This window comes from Ursus americanus, chromosome 18 (genome assembly GCF_024610735.1).
Source record: "Ursus americanus isolate L20-20 chromosome 18, mUrsAme1.1.p, whole genome shotgun sequence".
Lineage (NCBI taxonomy): Eukaryota > Metazoa > Chordata > Mammalia > Carnivora > Ursidae > Ursus > Ursus americanus.
The window spans coordinates 47008526-47029122 of record NC_142144.1 but is presented as its reverse complement, the minus strand read 5'-3'; the positions used below and the strand labels follow the sequence as shown (position 1 = coordinate 47029122).

At 40.0% G+C, this 20597-nt stretch overlaps 1 long non-coding RNA gene across 3 annotated transcripts in view; it reads right to left on the bottom strand.

Annotated features, from left to right (window-relative positions):
- Window positions 1-6713: 6713 nt before the first annotated feature.
- Window positions 6714-20597, bottom strand: part of LOC123781011 (uncharacterized) — a 55442-nt gene continuing 41558 nt past the window's right edge. The window contains exons 3-5 of one of the 3 annotated variants that reach the window (XR_015727492.1): window positions 14693-14836; window positions 13250-13382; window positions 6714-12230 (exon numbers count right to left, since the gene is read on the bottom strand). This is a non-coding gene — a long non-coding RNA (uncharacterized LOC123781011). The remainder of the gene's footprint in view (window positions 12231-13249; window positions 13383-14692; window positions 14837-20597) is intronic. The other 2 variants (XR_015727493.1, XR_006776574.2) reach the window with 2 other exon arrangements.

Below are 20597 nucleotides of genomic sequence, written 5' to 3'. Positions count from 1 at the left end.
TAAGAGGGGAACAGACAAGGAAAATGTGGTGAATGCCCTCTAAGGAGTACTATGCAGCAAGTAGAAGTAATGAATTTGATTCTATTTTAGCAATGTGGATAGATCATAGAAAAATCTGGGGTGAAAAAAGAAAAAGTGAGGTTTATGGCATAAAACCATTTATGTAAATTATAAACATCTACACACAAGGTAGCATGACTTATTTTAGGAGGATACACACATATTTGTGGGTACTGTTCAAACATATTCGAGGGGCCTTGCATTAACCAGAGAAGAGAATGCGCTATACATGGAGGGGTACGATGAACTCAGCTTTCTACAGCTCAGGTCCAACCAAACCAAACACAGTAAGAGAGAGATGTAGCTCAATTGCAATAGGCATACAGAGAAAAGCGTGAATTATCCTCATTTGAGAAGATCAATGTTTCATGAAAGTCATGGCATTCTAGCTGCTGGGGAGCGGGATTTAGGTGGGTCAAGGCGGAAAGGCTTTTGAAGGCAGAGGTGACCGCAAAAGCAAAGATGCTGAGAGAAGGCAGGAGTTACTTCAAGAAAGGGTCTAGTGTGCATGTTAAGAGATGGTTTGGAATGGGGAGCCTGGGTGGCTCAGTCAGTTAAGCATCCGACTCTTGGTTTCAGTTCAGGTCATGATCTTATGGATCGGGAGATTGAGGCCCACTTTGGGCTTCTTGCTCAGCAGGGAGTCTGCTTGAAGATTCTCTCCCTCTGCCCCTCACCCCATTCTCTCTCTCTCTCTCTCTCAAATAAATAAATAAATAAATAAATCTTAAAAAAAAGAGAGAGGGTTTGGAATGGAATGCTTAAGAAGGTCAAGTAGATGGATGAAAGCTGGAGGTGGGGAAGACTTTCAAAGCCACACCAAAGACTGTTTTGAATACAATGGGCAACAAGTGAATGCTCTAGATTGGAGAAGGGGTAGCTCTTTTTGAGATATTCTGAGAGCCAAGTTAAATGCAGAAGGGGAAAGAATGGACTACAGTCAGACAGAGCCATCCTTGGGTAGAACAGGAATCCTTTATAGCACAATCATGTAGACATATGAGAAATACAGATTTTTAGACCCTATCCCCGTTCACTGTGTCAGAAGGTGTCTAGGTAGAGCCTTGGCATCTTTATTTTTAAACTAGTCCCTAGGTGACCTTTACTTACCTCCCTGGGGATTGAGAACTATGTCATTTTCAACCATGGCCACATATGAGGATCATACTAGTTGGGGAGATCTTTAAATTCCTGATGCCCAGGCTGTTGGTCAGACCAAACTGAACTCTCCAGGGGTGAAGTCTGGGCATCAGCATTTTTTTTTTTAAACTCCACAAGTAATTCTGCAGCCAAGGTTGAGAACCACTGCACTCCAAGAAGCCTCCTTTAGAAAACTCAGGAGCCCAGCAAGACTTCCCCCTCATTCCATCTTCGTTTAATCTCCAGCTAATTTGATTCTCTACTTAATTGGATAAAAGCCTCAGGCCCTAAATCACTTATATTAAAAATATAAATTACCCACCCTTTTATTTCAAGAACCCCCAGGCACGTAGTACAGTGCTGTTCCATCCCTGGCAATTGACATTTGATTATCATAAAAGGACTAGAGTTGGAATTAAATAAAAGTAGTAAGATCCCTGCTCTGGTTGGGCCTGATGAAAAGTAACAGCCACAGGTGCTAGAACATGCCACATACTTTGTATATTAAGTGCACCATGAAATCACATACATTTAAAACTCAAACATACAGATATTAGCTGCATATATCAATTAATATGACAGGAATGGGTTTGAAATAAAGAAAGCAACAGACTAGGTTTGTAACCTTGAGCAGCACTAAGACACATAAATCAGGCCTTGGAAGTCTATTATTTATTAGTCGGTGAACAGGTTTCTCATTTAAAATGGTGCCTGCCTAGACTTTCCTGGTGTATTCTTCCCAGCTTTCTACTAAAATACCATGGAGACACAGAAAAATAAGAAAACTTGAAAGCTCACACCACCCACCAACTCAATTCAGTGCCAGAATCTGGGAAGATTTTCCATTAAATAGAAGGAAATATAATAAAAACGACAACGACGACAACGGATATCCCCCAATGAAATGTAGCTAATCTTTTAATGTAGATGCAAATAACTATCAAAGTAGGTTTTAGAATTAATGCTGGGGGTGCCTGGGTGGCACAGCGGTTAAGCGTCTGCCTTCGGCTCAGGGCGTGATCCCGGTGTTATGGGATCGAGCCCCACATCAGGCTCCTCCGCTATGAGCCTGCTTCTTCCTCTCCCACTCCCCCTGCTTGTGTTCCCTCTCTCGCTGGCTGTCTCTATCTCTGTCAAATAAATAAAAATAAAATCTTTAAAAAAATTAAATTAAATTAAATTAAATTAATGCTGAATGCTGAAACTGATAAACAAGATAGTTTATTTAGAGATCATAAATATTTAAAATGTTGATAAAGAAAAATAAAAAACCCATACAAAAATAACTGAATAATTAGAGACACAAGTTTTTTGAATAAGAATACTTTGTATTGGGGCGCCTGGGTGGCTCAGTGGGGTAAGCATCTGACTTCAGCTCAGGTCATGATCTCGGGGTCCCGGGATCAAGCCCCATGGTGGGCTCCACACTCAGCAGGAAGTCTGCTTGTCCCTCTCCCTCTCCTTCTGCCTCTCCCCACTGCTCATGCTCTCTCAAATAAATAAATAAAATCTCTTAAAAAAATGAATACTTTGTACTGCTCCTGAGAGTTATCTGTAAATTCAGTGATATCACTATCGAAGTCCCAACAGGGTTTTGTTCTGTAATGTGGTAAAATGATTCTAAGCTATTTTTGAAAGAATCATCAGAGGGAAGGTGCCAAGAAAATACTGGCAGGGAAGATTTTCCCTATCAGATTTTTAAATTTATCATCAAACTATCATGGTTTTAAAGATAGTAGTAGCACAGAAATAGAATCAATGGAATAGAGAGTGTATCAATGTGAAATTTTATTTATGATTAAATGAGAAGTTTCAAATTATCAGAAAAAAAGCTTGAACTGGCTTTCTGGGAAAACAAAATCAAGCTCTCCATCTTTACGCTAAGTAGAATTCTAGGCAAACTGAGGATTTAAATGTCTTTAAAATAAGAAAATGTTGGGCACCTGGGTGGCTCCATTGATTAAGCATCTGCCTTTGGCTCAGGTCATGATCCCAGGGTCCTGGAATCAAGCCCCACATGGGGCTCCCTGCTCAGCGGGGAGTCTGCCTCTCCCTCTCCTCCTGTCTGCTGGCTCCTGCTCACTCATGCTCTCGGTCACTATCTTTGTCTCTCTCTCTCTCTCTCTCTCTCTCTCTCAAATAAATACATAAAATCTTAAAAAATAATAAAATAAAATAAGAAAATGTCTTTCAAGCCTATTATGAAAAGCCAGAAATCAGAAAGTAAACAGTTGATGATAAGTTTTAGATTTCTGTATGGAATGAAGAAGTAGAAGGAAGAAGAGAAAAATCCTGCCGTAAACTAGTATCCATGGACTTCAAGTAAGATACCGTCCTTTGGACGTTTATATCCATTTCGTTTAAGCTCCTATTCCAGATCCTGTGAGACTGGCCACCCCTCACCTCTCTCAAAGAATCTTCAATCTAAATTTACCAACATGTCCCTCCCATTTTCATGCCAACTCAGTTGCTTTTGTTTTATTTCCCCCCAAATCTCAGATAAAATATTTTCATTTTTAACAAAATTTATTGAAGGTTTCAAGTGAGAAGATATATACCAACGACATCAAATTGAATACTGGATTGTTTTGTCCTAAAAATTCCCTTGTACGCTTTCCTCTTTGAAACAAATAATTAATATTTTTCTGCAGCTTTCAGCCCTGTTATGTTGCCCAGACCCTTCTGTTATGGTATTCCTTCTTACTTCCTGTATCCTCAAATCTCTGCTTTTTCTAAATCCCCAAATTTCTATTTTATTGTTAAATATAACATGTGTTCTAATGCAAAATGCATAAATGTTAAATAGCAAATATCTATGTGAAGAAAGACAACATCATTGATACCTTGGGACTCTTCTCAAACACACACATGCCACACACACACACACACGCGCGCGCCCCTTTTCCTACCACAACCACCACTCCATCTGCTAAAAACAACCAAGATTCTAAGATAGCGATCATACCGTTGGTTCCTTTATGGTTTTGCACCTGAGCATACATCTTTAAACCATATAATTTAGTTTCTTTTTGAACTTTTTATACATGGAACAGTCTTTGTGAATGTTTTTTTGTGTCTCACTTTTTTGCCCAATACATGTTGGCAAGATTAATCCATGCTGGAGGGTGCAGCTTTAATGTGTTCATGGTCGCAGATATATAGTTTTCTATATCACAGTGTGTTTATCTATTCTATGTTGGTGGCTATTTGAGTTGTTTCTAGTTTGGGTAAATTGTAAACAAGGCCTCAGTAAACATCACTGAACATATATATATGTGTGTGTGTATATGTATATATGTATATGTATATATATGTATATATGTGTGTGTGTATATATATATATATATATATATATACACACACACACAAAAACACAGAAAATCCCTGGGTCATAGGATACGCATGTCTACACTGGGAAGACTATGCTAGGAGCTTTTCCAAAAAAGATTGTGAAGTCACTGTGTAGTCACATCAGTGATTTACATGAATTCCTGATATTCCATATCCTCAAAAACATTTGGTGGCAGGAAACATCTGATAGGTGTGTTTTTATTGATGTTTTAATTTACATTGATCTGATTACTAGTTAGGTTTTAGAAAATTTACATACATTTATTGGCCATTTGGATCTCTTACGAAGTTTCTGTTCAAATCTTTTGTCCATTTTTGTATTGGTTGTTTACCTTTTTTCTCTCAATTCAAAGCATTTCTTTATATAAACTGAATACTAATACTTCATGAATTATATGTGCTACAAAAATCCCCTCTCTTCTCTCTTTTTATTGTGTCTTTTGTTAAACATTTGCCAGCACTCCATTGAGTTTGGCTGTCCCTTTGTTTCACTGTTTTTGTACAAACTGCACTCTCATTGTCTATAATCTAAGTGATTCCTTAAGCTAGTCTCCTAAGCAAAATTAATTGCCCACTCAAAATACTCTCAGGACAAATGTTAAAATAATAAAAATATTACTGCATTATGCAAGGCTAAAAGACAAATGACAGGTTTTTTACAATGTAATTCATATGAGAGAAACAGTTAATATCCATAATATACAAAAATGAAAAAGTTTACATAAAAACCATAAGAAAAAGTCCAAGAGACAGTTCTTAAATGGGCAAAAAATAGGAACAGACAATTCATAAAAGAAAAAAATACCAAAGGTCAATAAACACATGAGATCTGTTTAATACCATTAATTAAACACATGCAAGTTGATATAATTTGATATAAACATTCATCTCTAAGATCAGTGATATGTAAAAGCTTGACCAAACTGTCCCAGTGAGAGTGTGAGAAATGGAGAGCAGTTAATGAATAATTAATGGAAATATAAATGTGTTTGCTTACTGAAAAATTATTTGACAATATGTGTCCCAAATAACCCCCAAAACATTATGTCCATAACTTTTGAATGTCAAATGTACTTTCTTCAAGTTTACCTTAAGGAGATAATTGCCTAGATATGAAAAGACAGATGCAGAAGGCTCTTCCTTGCAACCATAGTAGTAGTAATGAAAAGAAGCGAAATCTCTGGAAGCTCCCCAGGCTGGTGGAAGGCTCCCCAAGAGTACGCTTTCATTGTCTAACGAGTAGCTTTCAGAAAGATGTCTGGCATGCTGGATATTTTGTGTGCCCAACACATGTAGCTGATTTCTGTTTAATGTGAGTCTGTTGCCCTCATTTAAAAATCAGTCCATTTCGGGGCACCTGGGTGGTGCAGTCAGTTGAGCATCTGACTCTTGATTTCAGCTCGGGTCATGATCTTGGTCTGGGGATCAGGCCCTGCATGGGGCTTGGTGCTCAGTGTGGAGTCTGCTTGCTTGGTTTCTCTCTTTTTCTCCCTCTGCCCCTCCACATGGTTCTCTCTCTCTCTCTCGAATTGATAGATGAATCTTCATAAAGAAAAACAAAATAAAATAAAAATAAAAATCAGTCAATTTCACTTAAAAATATTGATTTAGGACTTCTCTAGAAAAATCTGATTTGGTAACTCTGAGCCACTTATATTTCCACATGATAAACATCAGCAGGATTGAATATAAGCTCCCCTGTGGTTTGCCCTTTTCTTATACCAGTCCCGGCTCACTCATTTATATTACCTGCCTAATACCCGCACCATTTTAGTGTACAGTCCCCAGGCTAATGATTCATTATGTCCTGCCAAGGGCACTGATCTGCCACGGATTTGATTTTTCCCTCTTTTTTTTTTAAAGATTTTATTTATTTATTTATTTGACAGAGAGAGATAGCCAGTGAGAGAGGGAACACAAGCAGGGGGAGTGGGAGAGGAAGAAGCAGGCTCCCAGCAGAGAAGCCTGATGTGGGGCTCGATCCCAGAACGCTGGGATCACGCCCTGAGCCGAAGGCAGCCGCCTAACGACCGCGCCACCCAGGTGCCCCTTCCCTCTTTTAAAATAACTTATTTTTCCTAGTTATAACAGTTAAGGCATACTCATAAAAGTAAGGCATACTCACTATATAAAATTTAAAAGCACAGAACAGCCTAAAAAAGAAACAAATATTAGTAATATTATCCCCTTCTAAAAACAACTCTTGTGGAAATGATGTATATATTCTTTTAATCCTTTTGCCCATACACGTATAATCTCATACAAAGTTGAAATCATCTGTATTCTGGAATGTCCTAGCACAGCACGTCCAGACCATTGCTTCATAACCAGTGCTCCATCATTTTTCATGATTGCATAATGTTACAGGATATGACCATAACATTTATTTAACAGTTATTTACACAGGTATTTCTCAATGTTGGGCATATAATTAGATTCTTTAGGATTGGGGGTTGTTTTATTTTTCTTTTTATAATAAATAATGCTGGAGTGAAGATCACCACCATAGTTTAGTGCATTTCTGTATTATAAGTAGGGAGGGAGTCCCAGAAATAGAACTCTGAATCAAAGCATTTGAGCATTTTTAAGGCCCTTGATATCTAGAGGATTGCCAAATGGCTTTCCTGAGGACTTGTTGGGTCAACTGATATTCTCACAATAGGGCAAAGTGCGCCTTCTTGAGTTTGTATGCTTTCACTTAGATACAGATGCTGTGGGGCCATTCTTACCATGAAGACTTCTAAATTCAATTTAATTTCTGTTGATTGGGGTTGTTATCCATTTCAGTTAACACCTTAATAGTCTTTGTCAACCAGGGCCTTGCCAGACTATACAAAAAACACCGGCAGAATGGATTCGAAAGACCAATAGCTTGTCTAATATGAGCTCTGCAATTGCTCATGAATGTAAGCGCGAAAAATGAAAAGATCCCAAACGTGAACCTTGACCTCACCATTTTCCCCTGCAAATCCTTACTGTAGGAAGACCAGAGGGCTAGCTCCCAAGGAAGAAAATTGCTGAAGACCTCCCTGCCACTTGGCTACATCCATAAGAGTGAAAGGGGGTCCATTTCCAAAGACAGTTACTTCCAGATGTGTCTGCCCCAGGTACCGAGGCTCCCCACCAGAGGTGATCCCCTGGGAGTTGAAGGTGGGTGGGTGGGGCGAGCTCAGAGCACACAGCTGCAGCTGATGAGGTCATCAGCACAATTTGGGGGAATAGATGAGTTCACTGGGGAAAGAAGAAAACATGTCACTTTTCTTTTTTCCCGTTTGAAGTCACTAAGCTTCAGGGTTCAGGAGGGAATTGTTGCTCTGACTTTATTCTCCGGGAGGCGGGTGGCTGCCTGCCAGAGGCAGCTGCTCGCGGGGTCATTTGCATTGCATGCAGGCTCTGGTTTTAGAGGAAGCTCTTCCTTTCCTTAGATCGCCTGTTTCTTTAGAGTCAGGGCCACCGCCTCACACAGATTGTGCGCGCTCTTTCATCTTTTCCCCACCCCTCCCTCTCCCTGCCTTACTCGGTGCAGTTTAACAAGCTTCCCAGACAGGTCCAGCAGGCTCATCCCGACAGCTTTGAAAGCCAGCTGGTGGACAAAGGAGGAATTATTTCATACACTCATGGCTGGATGCAGGAGCGAGGCACTTTGCGGAACACACGGGGTCCCCCTGCCTCCCTCCCTCTCCCCTTTTCTCCCGCTCTCTCCCTCTGTTTCTCTCCTCTGCAGTCCACCCCTAGGTGCTAACACCTTACAGTGTGGACCTTGGCTGGATCTGACGTCCTGAAGTACAGTTAAGATTGCTGAACTTTCAGCTAGTTCTGGCAGACCTGACGGGGGCCTGAGGCAGCAGTTTCCCAGAAGGAGGAGCAAATTCTCTTTTGTGCAGGGGCACATTCTTGAAGTTTCACCAAGGTGATGCCGGGGCTAAAAGGGAAGGGGATCTGGTTCTCCAATGTGGGGAAAGTTGCTTTCAGTTCAATGAGGCACCTCTTTTCTTTTGGACGTGGCAGGGGGAAAAAAGGCAGAAAAAAGTGTAACAGAAGGTAGTCTCAGCAGAGGACAGGGGCGCGTGTACTTTTCTCGGCAAAGGGAAGCGTGTTTCTAGCCTGCCGATTGTTGATTCACTGGCAAGAATGTTTCAGGTGTCATTTTATTTTTTATCTCTCTAGCTAGAGATGATTTCAGCCATTACTTTAGAAATAGGAACAAATGGAGAATAAGTGGTCCATTTCAATTTCATCTTTAAAGCTCAGACTGGAGAGAGGCCAGGGAGCAGGGGCCAATAAAAAGAACAATCGGAGATGTGTAATAGTCCCTGTTGGGCGTCTATGTCATGGGACAAGCACCATATAGTATTAAGCCCTAGAATATTCTTCTTCTCCTCCTCAGAGAATCTAGCAACAGATAAGGCAAAGAGCTGCTTAATCATATCGGATGCACTTTGCTTCTTACCAGTAGCATTTGGAAGGTCTCGATTCCTGTTACTAATGTTGCAGTGAACAACCTTGAGGTTGTTGAACATTTTAATCCTTTAGAGTCAGGGCACTTCTATTACCTGGAATCCAAATAACCAGTATCCTCAATATATTCTCCCATGAGTCGTTTTGAGAATAAAGAGGCAAAAAATAGGAAAAAGTAACATGAGATTTTTTAGAATAATATGTTTCAAGGGCTATCAGTATCCTGATACCTGGTTTTCATAGTGACGATACCAAGATGCGCCAGGTAAGAAGTGAAAGTACCTTTATTTACCAACCAATACTAAACACTGGTTACCACTTCCAACACACCTTATTTTGTTTCATCTTCATTATAAGCTCATGATGTATTTTATCCCCATTTCACAGACTAGCCTCTGGCTCTATACATTTTCTCCTCCTCCACTGCCCGTATATTTCCAGGGTCAAGCACCATGGAGTACTTTCCTATGGGGAGTCAGTTTCTGGCCCTGCCATCTTGTTCACAATGCCAGGTGGGTCAGCACGGTGGGCTGTAGCTGTGTGCCTGGTAGCTATTCCTAAACCAAGATAGCCAGCAACGAAGTGACCAGACACAGAAGTGACTTTGATCTTCATAAACCTATCTCACTAAACTCAAATTAAATGTATCTCTAACTCAATTGCCTTGGATCACCCTGACCCTATGCAACAGAAAGGGAAATACAGCGGAAGAGAGGTAGAAATGGAGGTAGCCGTTGACTCATTGAGCCTAGGCTTTAGCAGATTTTGCAACAAAAATGCAAACATGTGAACACATTGTTAGGATCCCTCTCAGGGCCTCAAAAGGGGCCCAGGAGCTTAAGCTTTATTAGCTTCATGGTAAATTGGCCTCTGCCCAGGGATCCTGCCATTGTCCAGAGCATTTGGCATTGACTTCAGAGCTTACTTCATGCTTGTCTGAATAGTCTCACTGGTAGCTTTAAAGGTTGATTGGACTTTTGGAAACAGCCAAAATCCTTTGGACTCAAGTGTTATGGTAGAGGTAATTGGTCAAACTGTGGAGTCCTGTTTTCAGGTCAGAAGTTTCGGTGGTGTCCTACCGATCATTAACTATATCTGAGAACAGTTCTCTGAAACAGGGCGTTTGCCCTGAAAATAGCAAAATATAGCCCAGGATTATTCCAAGAGCATTCAACAAAGAAGAGGCAGATTCCAGTTTGCAGCTCCCAAGACCCAAAGTCCAGACTGTAACGCAGTCAGTTGTCTGTCTCCTTCAAGTGCACAGAGAGTGGAACCCAGGGCAGGAGCACCCCTCGGCTATCCACTCCAGACACTAAGGATTTGCTTATCCTTACAGCTAACAACTATCATGAGCTCTCTTTGGGGAAGGGGTTTTTTTTTTCTTTCTTTTTTTGCCCAAATTTCATCCCATGGCTTTAATCCCACTGCATTTGTCATCTTCAGCCTCACTGAATACAGAGAAAGAGAGGCTTCCACCAGCTTGCCAGAGAGGTAAATAGGTTTAAACTTCACCACAGATGGTCTCATCTCTCAGTGCCAGATTTTCATCAACAACTGGTGTAGCTAGTGACATGGCAGAGAACCACGGCTAAGCCTGGCTCTTGTCCACCTCTCGGATAACAGAGACCAACAGGGAGATGGAGAGAACAGACAGTTTGGGGTAGAGGAAAGAAAAGGGAACTGAGGGATTGAAGGGGAAAAGAAATCTATCATGTAATAAGCTGGGAGAAGCATCTTAACAAAACAAGAATGGGAACTTAAGCATATTGTGTGTCAGATCTGTTTGCTTACATAATGCCTCAATTCACAAAGGACCGATGCCCCCCTTTTATTTCGAGTTAGGGCTCTATCGAGCTGAAACCATTATTTCCATTCTCTTCTTTGGGTGTATGGGGAGGGGAAAGGTAACATTTAAAAACCATTTATTATTTTAAACTTTCATTCTTTCTCTTTCCCACTCACCCCCCACGTTCTCACTGTGTTCAGTTTCTTTTCCTCAAACATATGGCAATGAGAGGAAGGATGTATTTGCCATTGCTGTGTGGCCACACCTCAGCAGTTGGCTAGAAAAGGGAGAAAAGAGAGGGAATAACAACAAAAGAAAGAAAAAAGGAAAACCATGACTTGGCCCATAATCTTTGGGTGCCAGAATCCTTCTCCAGCAAACCAGTTCTGTCCTGTGGTATGCTTGTGCGCCTGTGCACCACGTGTGTGGGTGCAGCTCATCTCTAAGCCTGGGTGAGCGCAGAATGCTCAGATCACCATCCATTTCTGGGATACATGAGGCTGAAGAAGTGCTCCTAGCAGCCGTCACGGTCCAACCAATTATCAAAGAACTGCTCTCCTGATCAGGTTTTGTGCTAAACACGCCAGAGGAAGAAAGGAAGGGCTGGTGACTGCTTGTTTGGCATTTCTTTGTAGTTGGGGGACTTTTCTTCCCCTGAGGTGGTTGTTGTTGTTAACCGGGGTTGTGTGAAACCCCTTCTGTGCAGAAACTGGAGCTTCCGCTTTGAAGCTGGAGTGTCTTTGTTCTTCACCTAAGTTGGTGCCATTTTCGACAGAAGCATTTGTATTGAAGTCTGGTCAATGCCCGCCACCCAGAATTCAGGGAGGCTATTTGCCAGGTGGGAAAACACAGTGATGGTAGGGCCGGAGGGGACAGTTCTGGAGTGGGGGCAGAGGAGGGATGGCGAGGAGTTGCCTGCATATAAAAATACAGAATAAGATGCTGTAAAAGTTGGCTTGGTTTGGTGGGTCAGAGTTCACAGTGCCCTGGAATTTGAATGCTCCAAAAAGGAGTGTTTGGGGCCAGGAAGAGGAGGGGAGAAAGGCAAGTGGGATGTATTGTTGGATTATAGAAAAAGGAAAGGGAGGAAAGGTAGACGTTTACAGAATATAACCCCATTGGAACCCCTTGATAACTGGTATTGAAACCAGGAATGGGTTTAGGAGGCATTGACACAGATAGCAGTAATTTCTAGGGTTTCCCCGAAAACATGCCAATCTTACTTTCTGAAATTTACATCCAAAATTTTAATTTAGGAAATAACTCAAATTTCTAATGCACAAAAGCAGATTTCCATCTCATCCAGAGTTAGGCTTCAAGGTTGGCAAATATTGCTTATTAGCAAAGTTGGCTTGAATATCCTTAAATCTCCCATTAATTACACACATCTCTGAATAATAATTCTTCTCCATGCTAAAGATGGAGAACCACTGACCTAAAAGGAGAAACAAACAAACAAGACTGGGTTAGAATGTTGTTTTTCCTTTAACAGCATTACCAACTCCAGGTGTGATTGGGACAAGAGAAGAGACCTCTGTAGTGCTCAGTGATAATCTCCTTCAGCACGGAGACCCTATTACCTCAATGCATGTTATGATTTGTTTGTTGTTGTGACAATTAAGTGAGGCCATGTAGTTCTTCTTATGGCAGGGAGTTGCCCCTAAAGTTGGCATGTGAATTTGCTCCTGATTCAGTTCCACTGTACATCAAAGCATGAATTTATTGGCTCAGCCCTACCACTAATTAGTGGGGGAACTCAGGCAAGTAACTTAAACTCTTAGTACTTCCAACTTCTCAGAAGTTGCTACCCCCATAGGTTGGACACCTGCAGTCCTGGACCTTGCGGCTCAGTGATACCTAGTAAAAATGGCCAAATACACTATTACTAACTGGAAAAATGCATCTCAACCCAAACTCTGGGGCAGTGGCCCTTCTTGTTCATGTATTTTGGGATCACTTATGTACACATTCACAGACTCACAATGTGGCACCCCTTCAAACCAATATTCTTTTTTTTTTAAAGATTTTATTTATTTATTTGACAGAGAGAGAGAGACAGCCAGCGAGAAAGGGAACACAAGCAGGGGGAGTGGGAGAGGAAGAAGCAGGCTCATAGCGGAGGAGCCTGATGTGGGGCTCGATCCCAGAATGCCGGGATCACGCCCTGAGCCGAAGGCAGACGCTTAACGACTGAGCCACCCAGGCGCCCCGTCAAACCAATATTCTTTGAATATTTATTCCAAATGTGGAGTTTGGGGAAAAGGAACTCTTTTCCTATTAACAAAAAAATGTTTTCTGAAATAGATTCATATTACTAATTTACTCTCCTTGGTTGAATTAGACTCAACATGCAGAAGAAAATTCAACAAAGTATAGTGGGAAAAGATGAGCGACTTAAAAATATTTTAAACATAGATGTAATGAGCTCTTAAATGAAAAAAAAGTACTGCTTACATCTTTGAACTACAAGTGAAGAAGCTGCAAGAAGTATGTCACAGGGAAAATCATCAAATTGTATCGACTGGAGAAGCGTATACAGTAGCCGTGAGACAGTAAAGCCTCCTATAGTCAAAGTGCTGAATGCCTGCTGGATGAAAAGTCAGTAAAAAGAATTCACAGCACTGCCACTTTCAACAACCCCATCACTTAATGAATTAAAGATTTAACTGGAAGCACGAAAACTGAGTTATTCTCTCTTCTGCACAATTGGACTTCTGCCTTATAAATGGAAGAGTCTAGAAACATGACTATATATTGCTTGTATTTATCCAGCATCAGCACTAAGTGATCATTAAAAAAGATCATCTTTTATGTGACTGTTTGATAACAATTATGAGTGGTGCTGAAAATATTCAAAGAGCTCAATCCCTTTTTTAAAAAATCTATCGATTAATCCTGGAACCACCACGTCCGCAGAGCGCTGATGTTGCAAAAGCAATAGTGGATAAAACTGCTGGTGTCGCGTCTGGGCACAAATCATGGCACCAAATTGTGCCAGGAGCCATTGTGTTCTTTACCACTACACACGAAAAGTAACGACAAACACTTTTTGCACTTACTAATGTTTAATAAAACAAGAAAAAGTATTCTGTTGTGAAACTTGGCTCTTTGGTACACATTTTTTAACTCTGTATGGCAAAATGGGAAGGACGCACAAAGCTCTCCGGCATATGGAAGTGTGATAGTTTACTTCCATGGACGTCTTGACGAAAAGCACTTGTGTGCTTGAGTTGCAGGCTCAACTTTTTTCATGGACTGCCACTTTTACTAGCAAGAATGACTTATGTAAAAACTGTGGCTATTTAGACTTGAGTATTTACCCGACATGTTCTAGAAAAGGAATAAAGTGAGCCAGTCACTTGTCACTTTAAAGGAAACAGCTGATGGTATTTGTTGCCAGTGATGAAACTTGAGCTTCCAAACACAACTTAGAATTTTGGTAAACTTGTCACCATGAGCTTTATAGCTTCCCAGTACTTACAGACTTTTCTGATGAAGTCAACAGTGATATTAATAAATCTTTAAAACTTTTATGGTCACTTATGATGTTTCATTGTTATTATATTTATATTATGTTTACATTATGATCCGATGTTTTATAATGAAATGTATCTGTGGTTTACTCAGTGAACCAATCAATGTTTTCCAAATGACTAGTACCTGATGTTACAAAATCACACCGAGTTGAAAGATCATTCGAAGTGCAAGGTAGACCAATAATACATTTTTATATGACAGGATACAAAAAGTGTATTAATTAATTTCAGATGCCACATTGCAACTACTTTTAAGAAACTATCACTTGTTAAGTTTTGGTGTAATGTCAAAGAGGAATATCCATCATTATCGGAAAGGGCTATTGAAATACTAACCACCCCCCCTTTTCCAACTACATACCTGTGTGAGCCTGGATTTTCTTCGTGGCCTTCAACCAAATAACATCTCACATCAGACTGAATGCAGAAAACAAATATGAGAATCCAGCACTTACGAAGCTAGGCTTAGAGACTTGTGAAATGTGAAACAACGACACCCTTTTCACTAAATTTTTTGTGAAAGAAAAATAACAAGATACAGTTATTTTCATTAAAATACATTATTTATATTAATGTGTAATTGGTTTATAATTTTTAATTAGTTAATAAATCTTTTTAAAAATTTGTTTTAATTTCTGGTGCTATGCATAGATAGTACTATATATGCCTCACCGACAAAAGTCCTTGGGAATCTTCAGTAATACTCAGGAGAAAATAAAGGAGTCCTAAGACCAAAATATTTGACAACTGCTGATTTACACTTTTATACTCGTTATTTTTTTATTTTAGTTTATTCTTCTGTCTCCCTCATTTATACTGAACTCCTTAGATAGGATAAACACTGTATCTTATTTGAATCTGTAACTATCTTCAGTGCTTAGTTCTCAGCAGATATTAAGTAAACATTCACTGAGGGAACAAATGAATAAATTATTCCACGTTAGTGTCTGAAATTTTTTGTGATCTTGGCCTTGGTCTCACTGACCAAGAAAATCTTCAGCAATTACAATGTCCAGGTTGTAGAGAAAAACATAAAGGAAAACCACACATTCTTTTGTCTATCTCCTAAGATCATGCATGACTTACCCTTTGCCTCACCGCCCCCACTCCCTGCCTCATGCTTCACATTTCAGCGACAGAAAAATGCTGCTGAATCATTCTTTATCATTGCCCCCCACCCCCAGTATCTGGAAGCTGTTCTCACACACACGCGCACACACACACACACACACACACACACTCTTCATAGTTCTAACTCTGAACTTGGAAGATTCAGATCAGGCTAGGCAATGAGGCTTCTGTCTGTTCTCTGAGCTACTATAGTACAGTCTGTATATCTTTTTAATTGTTCAGGCAACATTTTGCCTGTAATTTTCCCTTTGTGTGTCTGTCTTCCTTTCTGGACTGTCAGTTAACACATTTTTGTATCTGCAGTACCATCCCTAAGTCTGATGCTTAATGGGTGCTTAATAATATTAATTAGACTGAACTGAAATGCTCCCCATCCACAATGTTAAAGGTGAGGTGTAAGTCATGCAAAGTCCATTCCACGTCACTTCTATTGAGCACTTATATGTGCCAGTCACTATGATTGGCATTGGGGATTACAAATATTTATATCAATGGGGGGGAGAGAGAGAGAGAGAGAGAAATGGCGGCATATAATAAACAAGCTCCATGCACATGTTTCTATAGAGCCCGGGAAAAGCACATTCTTTCAACAAATATTTAGGACACCTTCTATGTAGCAAGACATGGTGCAAAATACTAATGGAAGTGTGTCCCTTCAGTGAACTTAGAGTCAAGTCTTGTGATGGAGACAGGCATTAAACAAACGTCACATAAATAAGTATATAAATTACAAGTGGTGTGCAGGGCCGAGGAGGAAAAAGAGTATAAAGATGCCATTATTAGGGGTCTAATGTAGAAGGAGGAGGGAAAAAGGATCAGAATAGGGGTTTCTGAGGAAATGATTGACATGTCCCAGAGTGTAGGCATGTGTAGGAGCAAACCACAGGCATACTGGGAAAAGCATTCCATGCAGTGGGCAGGGTGGTTAATTTGGCTGGGGGGAGGGCATGACGTGAAAGTAGGCATTTGCCAAGTGTCACCAGGCTAGCAAGCTAGGCAGGGAGGTCTGGAGAATAGGAGAGGGATGGTATGGTACAGCACAGAGGCCTAAAAGAAGCCTCGAGCTAAGTTTGGATACTTTGTTTTCCTCTCGTGATATGCAGAACCACAGTTCTGGGGGGTCTGTATTCATCTCACGTAAGCCCTCACAAGATAAATGGAGCCTGTTTCCTCAAGTAACTACTGCTAAGAGAAAAGTTTTCTTCAGATGTATTTCTCCATCAGCACTATCCCCATAGGGCACCTAAAAATCTTGATTTATCATAACTGTTTCACCCAGAATACACACACAGTAATACAAATGTGGCATATTTAAATGCACTCCTCAGAGAAATTTGCTGGCAGTGATCACAGACCATAAATAAAGGAAAAAATAGCCCAGTTATGGTCGTTTCCAGAATGAGTAGATAGACCCCTACTCAGGCTATTGCCTGGAAACTGAAACATAACTCAAGAGAATCATGGCAATGCTATGGGAACACCCATCGTTGAGCTGGGACCAACTCCCACTGAAGGGTCAGCCACTGGACTGGGAGGATACTAGCAAAGCTCCCTGAATTTCTTCAGCTGATTCGTTAGACACGGGAGGAAGGAAATGGAGGCTGGCTAGTCAGTGGCATAGGTCCTGTTGGTTAGTTAAGGTGCACTGCCTATGTTCAAACCCCAGCTCAACCATGTACTAGTTATTTGACCTATCTGTCACTTCTTTCCTCCCCTGTAAAACGAAGTCATACGTATTTCATAGACCATTGTGAGCAATAAATGAGATCATATAAAATCAATGCTTAGCAAAGCATTCATTAAATGTCAGCTATGATCAGGATTGCCCATAACCAGTCAGTCAAGAGTCTTTCCAAGTCTCAACGCACCAGGCCTCAAGACCAGCATAACTGCCTTTTTTATCTCCATCTGTAACCACTTGTTTGGCATCTTACGGACACAGTTTTTGTAATGAATCACCCTGTTTTTAGTCTGCTTGCAGATATAACACTCATTTGATGAAATCCTAGCCAACCAGCCATGCAAGAAAACTACTTGTTTTTTTTTCCCCTTCCTTATTGCTCAGAACTTTTATATCCTGTTAAAAACATTCTAAGAAAGCCCTCTCTATTAATATCTAAAACATGATTCTAAGGAGCCCTTTCTTCACAGAATTTGCCAACTGCCTCCTTTCTGCTCCAAACAGACACTGCAGTCTGAGAACTGCAGTCCCCTCTGCTGTCACTCACCAACGTGAACCCCCACCCAGACGTGCGCATGTCGCGAGTCCTCATTTCACATCCGGCAACACCTTGAAACCAAGCGCCTGCCACACTTACCCTAAGACTGGGCAAAGCATGAAATAATCACAGACTTTGATATTTTTCCAACCCCAAGGCCCCTCAAAGTCCAATGTGTCCGTGAGAGAAAAGTGACTCTTTCTTACCTAATTCACAGTGGAACAAGGGTCAATAGAGACCACATCAAGATTGTGCGGGGCAAGAAATAAGAAAGACTTTCATGAGTGTACATTTGGTTTAAGCACGCCTGGAATATGAAATAACTAAAACAACACCCTTGACCTTTGCATGAAGACTTTCATAGCAATATCTCAGCATCTCAAATGAAAGAAAGTACTTAGAACCTTGAAACACTTTTTAAAACCTGCAGACAGCTTAATTTAAGGGAGATTGTGAACAGTTCATTGTCAGGAGTTTCTGACAACTGTTATTTCTTCCTGAATTCCAAGAACCAAGGACTATGAAGTTTACATTCATATGGGATGAACGAACCCGCCACAGCATTAAAAGGGATAAAATACCTGATGTGGTTTCTTTGAGGGACAGGTTTAACACCCCTACACACACACATACACACACACACGCAGACCCACTACCTGGCAGATGGCAGAAAGGCAGGTGGCCTCCCACGGTTGGGGCTAGACTAACATCACACCCGAAATTTAAAGCAAATGCTGGCAACCAGAAAAGTAATTTATGACAATAAACAAATGGCTCTCAAAAAAAAAAGATCTGTCAGGTGATAGAAAGCAAGGACAAAAGACAAATGTTTGGCAAAATAGCATTGAAAGAAAAGAAGAAAGGATGGACCAAATCACCATGCAGAAGGTTTCGTGCACCTGAAGGGTGCCACGTGACAGGGCTCGTAAGTCATGAAGGGAAAAGATGTCTGACATGAGATTATCATCACAATCACACGGCTGTGCCCAGATCCTTCAGGTCTGCCTCGGTCAGACAGTCAACATAAACCCTTTGGGTCTTGAATGTGCGCCGGAAAAGGCAGAACTTTAGGTTTTATGAGGAGAAACTTGATTTTGGCAAGAGGAGGGGGGAAAAATTCCTCCTGTGACAGCCATGAAACATACATCTGATTCTTGAAGACCCCTCAGAAATGGCCCCTGGTGCTAAGTTCGAGAAAACAATGTGTAAAGTTTTAATAAGCATTTGCTCTCCCAGTTGGTATTGCTGCTTGATTCTTCTCTCTTTTAAAAAATATCCTTATTTTTGTGATTGTAAAGAGAATACATGTTAATTGCAAAACCAAGGGACTCAGAGTGAGTATTGAAACCAGTTAGCCATGGATGTCAGTCCAAATAACTGTATCAAATATGGTTGCAAAAACAAGGGCTTCTTCTATAAACTACTCTTGAAGGATTAGATAGAAAATATAAAAATATATAGTAATAATTGAATAAAAAGAATTTAGTGCTAAGGCCCCAAATTATATTTTCTCCAAAAATTGGGAAATAAGGGTAGAGCTTGAAGAAATATAAGAATATTAAATTCTTTGTTTGGAAAAGGAGTCTCAAAAGATTCATGTGTATTTTTTACTTTAATAAATAAAGAGACATTGGTCAAGGAAAAATCTTTTTAACTTAAAAAGAAAGAGAATTAAAGTAGAAAATGAACTTTCTAGAGCACTGTAGAAGATAAAAGAGAGTATAGTCTCTCTGAAGGGAAAAAAATGGGAAATGACAAAGAAGCCTAGAGAGAATAGTTAAAATATGATGTTAGAAGTAAAATCAAAATAGTTACATCAACAAATGGGTTGACATTCCCTATTAAAGTGCAAAGAATTTCAAAACAAATTTTTAAAATTCAGTGATAGTTTATTAAAAGTGTTAAACCTTAATTATAAAGATACAAAAATGTCAAATGTATTCCTTCCCCCTTAAAAATAGGTGCCACAATACTGATACAGAAAAAAAGGAAAATTTAAGGCGTAAACATAAGACAAAGTATGATTTCATGTTGATAAGTGGTTCAATTCACAATGAAAATATGAGTTAATAAATTTTATATACCCAAAACTCATTGCATCCAAATATACAAAAGGAAAACGTAGATGCCAGAGAAAGAACAAAAAAGTTTGTTAAAAAAAAAAAATACTGGTAGAAGGGAGGATAACACAAATAAATGACTTAAAAGCCTAAAAAGCAGAATCAATAAACACATTCAAGCATAAAATAAACTTTAAAAAGTTCACGCAATTTACCAACCTCTTCTCCTTAAATCTAAAAAAGAAAAAATAAATTAGAAAGAAAAGTGTAGGCAACTACAGACATGAAGGTTTTCAAATGACAAGATAGTACTCTCTTTTATGCTGATATAAAGAAGTGGGCAATATTCTCAAGCAATTGATATTACTAAAATTGGCCAAGAAACTTAGAAACCAATACAAACTAATAGTTATTTTTTTAAAAAAATGGAAAAAGTTGTCAAATAGCGGTAATAATATTTTTTAGTGCCTACTATGTGCTCTGTCTTGTATCAGGGGCTTTATTCATTATCCCTGATATAACAACCCTGTAAGGCAGGTATTACTATCTATATCGCTCTGTCTCCACACCACCCTGTATTTCTGTTACCAAAAAACGTACCAAATTCTGTTTTTATCACCTGTCTTCCCTACTCAAGTCTGAGCTCCACCGGGACAGTGCTGGGTGTTTTGTGCCTGCATGAGCATCCCTTTGTCCCCAGAACCTGTATTTGCATTGAGCCTGTCACACAGAGTAACTCAATAAACTATTTATTCAAAGAATGAGACCTCTGGGAGATCAGAGTAGAGTAGAGTAGAGTAGAGTATAGAAAAATCACAGTCTTGTCTCACTTATAAATATGGATGCAAAGATCCTA